The sequence below is a fragment of the Phoca vitulina genome, unplaced genomic scaffold, assembly GCF_004348235.1.
Source record: "Phoca vitulina isolate PV1807 unplaced genomic scaffold, GSC_HSeal_1.0 scaffold14, whole genome shotgun sequence".
In the NCBI taxonomy this organism is placed as follows: Eukaryota; Metazoa; Chordata; class Mammalia; order Carnivora; family Phocidae; genus Phoca; species Phoca vitulina.
In genome coordinates this window covers 23,268,584-23,273,166 of record NW_022589717.1, presented here as the reverse complement: position 1 = coordinate 23,273,166, position 4,583 = coordinate 23,268,584, and the positions used below count along the sequence as shown (strand labels likewise).

At 44.6% G+C, this 4,583-nt stretch overlaps 1 pseudogene; it reads left to right on the top strand.

Moving 5' to 3' along the window:
* The first annotated feature begins 1,431 nt into the window (after positions 1 to 1,431).
* Positions 1,432 to 1,603, top strand: LOC116637631 (annotated as a pseudogene).
* The last annotated feature ends 2,980 nt before the right edge of the window (positions 1,604 to 4,583 follow it).

Below are 4,583 nucleotides of genomic sequence, written 5' to 3'. Positions count from 1 at the left end.
GCATCATGCACCCTCGCCAGCTCCCATAGTTCTGGGTTCATGGTCACTGAGGGGGAGTTCTCTGATGACTCAGATTGCTCAGTTAGCAATTCCGCGATCATAATGTACCTTTCCAGATTGTTCTTTTCTCAACTAGAATAAAGAAAAACTGCCACGAGGACCAGAAACTTGAACCACTTCCCCTTCCCCCAACTCTTCTCCTTTCCTTTTCTGTTTTACTTCAGGTAAGGCACAACAAGTACCTATGGGGAGGGGAGAATAAAAACCTAAAGCAAAATCCGGACATACTCCCTGTCCCTTAAGCACCATGCTACCTGCAAGCTTCATCTCCTTGAGGGGTGTTACTCCAGATGGCGGGGCTCAGATCCTGCTCCCTGTTTCGATCTTATATCCCCGCACATAATATTTTGAGCAATGTGTTTAAAAAACAGAAAATCGAATGTTCGAGGACTTCAAACAAAGGCATTTTTGCTTGTTTGTTTGAGGGCAGTTGAAAGAAATAATTTATTTTACACATTTCTTTAGTGTTCTGGGCATATTTACCCAAGTATGTGCTAGCAGCCCATTGAACTGGCAACATAAAGTAGTCTCACTGTGTCCTAGGGCGTGAGTGATTTACTAGTTGACAATACTTCTATGTCATTCCTTTGGTTAGGGAAGTTGCAACTAATTTCTTTAAGCTCCATGCTTTATGGGGACAAAAAGACCTGTTCAGTCAGCAGGCTTTGAGGGTTTTCTGGCTAGCAAGTCAAGCTCAAGTCCGAAGAACGGGGAGGCAGCCTAGTTGGAGATGTTATGCATGGCTCGGTTCTTACCAGTGACCATATTCCTTATTTTAAGGATCAGCAAGGACCAACAACCTCTGCAGTTTCCCTGCTCTCTGAGTGGAAGTGATGCTGGAAAGGGAGGGGAGGATGCTGAGTGGGGATGAATTAGCTGAATGGTAAAACTCTTCAGCCATGGTAAGGCTGCAAGGAGAGGAGACCCGGGTAGTGGGAATTCCCTGGTGGTGGGCTTCACCTCCTGGCTTGCTCTGGCCTCATGCCCAACACCTGGATGAGGCAGCGAGGAGTCTGTGCTGAGATGGCTGTGTTCCGCTACGAACCTCCCACGGACCGGACCGAACATATTGACCCTACTCTAGCGTTTACAGCATCATGAGAACACAGTTACTCTCAGAGAGCAGAGTGTACTTGTCAGTGGGAAGTGTTCCCTTTATCAGAAAGTGACACAATGGCCGTATCATTGTAATAAGGGGATAGAGGAAACTGTTTACTTCTGCCAAGTTTCCTAATTTATTAGTTAATGTACCTACTCTGATTTTCATTCATTCTCTTTATGTAGGCAGAGTTTAGAGTTTTTTCTCTGCAGATAATGCCTTATTGTGCCCACGGCTTTGGAAAACTTTCACCTTTTCAGTTGTTCATGTGGATTGCTTGCCGGCCTTTTGGCTGAGATTAAGTGTAGTATCTGTTCGGATCAATTTAATACCTGAAGACAATATATTAAATGCATTTTTGGAGCAGGGAGATGGAATAGGAGCTTCCTCCATCCACTGCACGCATTGACCTGGTATTGCAGTAGCAGGAATGGTGCACCCTCTCGGGGGCATTACCCGGGTGTCTAAAGTCAGCTTGAGCTGAGGTGGGGGTGGTGGGTGTTCAGCCGAGACTGCTGGATGCTTCTGCCTTCGAGTGTCTGGGTGGGCGGCATGTGCCTGGCCTCCCAGAGGTGAGGCTTGTCCCCATCAGTGACAGGGAGCTCGGGGTGTGCTGAGGTGGTTGCCGGGGGCCCTCAGAGTATCTGCGGGCTGTGGGCCCTTGCTACGCACATGCAACTAGAGTCAGCAGAACTAGGGTCCAGACGGCAACGCGGAAACGTGTGGAAGGCACTCTTGGTCTTCTTAAACACTATGAACATGATGCGAGTGTAATTATGCCAATGGTGAAAAAAAATTGTTCATGTGGATTGTGAAAGTGAAAGCTGGTGATAGACCTTGCCAAAATGAGTATTCAGTTATTTCCTCCACCGCCCTCATCCTGATCTGATCCTGAAGGGGAATAAGACCAGCTCCCCGTGTTCAGGAGGCATGTTCTCCAAATTAACATATATTTTTTTAAAGATTTTATTTATTTATTTGACAGAGAGATACAAAGCGAGGGAAGGAACACAAGCAGTGGGAGAGGGAGAGGGAGAAGCAGGCTTCCCACGGAGCAGGGAGCCCAATGCGGGGCTCGATCCCAGGACCCCGGGATCATGACCTGAGCCGAAGGCAGACGCTTAACGACTGAGCCACCCAGGCGCCCCCAAATTAACATATTTTCTGAAAACGGGTTTCCTTGGATAAGCTAATTATTCTGATCTTCGTAGTGACCAATGGCTAAAATACATTGGCAAAGGAAGGAAAAGTCATATGGATATAAATGCGGAGATAACTACATGTCAGATTTTATGTAGTATTTGTTAATTTTAAGAAAATGAAACACTCATTTCATCTGTATTTATGCCTTATCTTTTAGAATATCCACTAGCTTAAGGTACCTTATAGTATTTTATTTTCAATTGACCTTGTCTTTCAGGAAACTTCTTCAATGAGGAAAGGAAAGAACAGGAACGGGAGAGGAAAAACCCTCCTAACATAAATGTCATAAATCCCAGAGCTGGTACCACATGTCAGGTCGGAGCTTATGTTTCACTTTGAATCTTTCCTCTGCCCGTTGTTTGGGCAGAATGTGACTTTGGGCCACCACCACTTAACTGGCGGTGCCATTAGAAGCAGTGACCAAAGAAGGCGGGGTGGGGGGCATGACACAGAAGGAAAAATGCCAAGTCAGGGCGTGGAATAGAGCGTCACTTAGCACACGTGTGTAAGATGAATGAAAGGACAAACAGTGCCGAGCGTCTAAGTCTGGAGTGAGGACAGTGCTCTGCAGAGGTTGACCGGGGCGGGGAGAGGTTGGGGGGTGGGTGAAGATTATGTGATGGCGGCGGTGGGGCCGGCAGGTGCTGAGGCACGGCCAAGTGAGCTGAAAGCAGAACAAGATGGGAAGTGCTCCTATTAAAAATTTAGGGCAAAAAGAGGCCAAATCCTTCTCTGCCTTTACACAGATGACCAGTGTATAATATGTCACAAGCATGTAAAAGTCCTTCCCCACACTTCCTATTCATTCGTATCCATACTTCAACCAACAGCAGGGTTCCTGTGGGCAGCAAAGAGGCCCATATTTAAAAATACATATTATTTGTATCTTTTTACCATAGATCTAATTTTTAGGATAAAATTTTGGAATATTATTTTTTAATAAAGAGAATCAGGTTTCAGCCAGATTGCATCCATTGTACAGTGACTTCTTCTCTGTTTTGTCAGTGGTCATTGAGAGATGAAGCTTGAGTTCTGTGTGAGATTTCCAGGTGTGTTTTGATGTTGTTATCCGGCAGATCACGTTGAAAGGAGCAGGAGAAGATGCAATCACCACGGGGAGAAGCGAGGAAGAAAAGGTTACCCTCCCAGATACCTGGGATTTGCTGAGCGTGACAAGAAATGTATTACCATTTCCTTGAAATGAACACTGGAAAGGGACACAGAGTTTTACTTTAAAACATGATTCTTTTTTAAAATATGAAGTAATGAGATTATTTGCCAGATTATATAGGGTGAGTATTAAGTTACTACCATAACCAGGTCTGAAAAGAAACCTAAGGATCTGGAATGAGAAAGTGGAAAGCAAAGGAGTCATGGTGTTTTGACTTTGGGTTAAAGAAAGGAAACATCCACAATTAAGGTGTGATTCAGGGAGGTGAGGCATCAGAAGGCCATCAGCTAGAGAACTTACTTCTCAGTAGAGCAGGAACTTGGCAGGAACTAATGGTGAAATGGACATACTATCTTATCTCCCCCAGAGAAAGCCTCCAGCTCTGAGCTTAACTGTATTGGCAAGGATGAATCAGGAAGCTTATGAGTTTATAGCTTTGCTGGGCTGTTTCTGCACTTTATTGGAAGATAAACAACCCCAAAGCCCTCCACCACTCTTTAGCCTAAAGAAGGATTACTTTTCTCCAGATGGATGGGTATTGTTAAGCCAAAAATGAGAGCAGGAACACATCCACTATAGAAAGAGATAAGACTCAGCTTACTTAGACAGCGGAAGATCCGGAGAAACTACATCCCAGGCCAGAACATCACCCTGAGGAGCTTGAGGGGAAAATTCTAAATTTTTTATACAATGAGGGACTATAAGTGACTTCCTCAGCCAGTGGAATTCCTGGGAAATGATCCTAAAACACAACACATACAGTTGTCTTGGACTTAGTATCTTTAACATCTACTAGTTGGTTAACCATATGTATGGCACAACATGAAGTAGTTTTGAAAGGGATGTGTCCAAACTAAAGATAACGTTTCCGAAGAAATATGGCCTGGTACAGCAGAATGAGCATGGCTTTGGGGGCCAAAAATGTGGGTTTGAATCTGAAATCTTTATCTTGCTTCCTTTGTTATCTTCCACAAGTTACTTACCCTCTCTGATCTCTAGTTTTTTTCATCTGGGGGTAATGACAACCTGTGTTCTGTTTTGTGGTGAGCA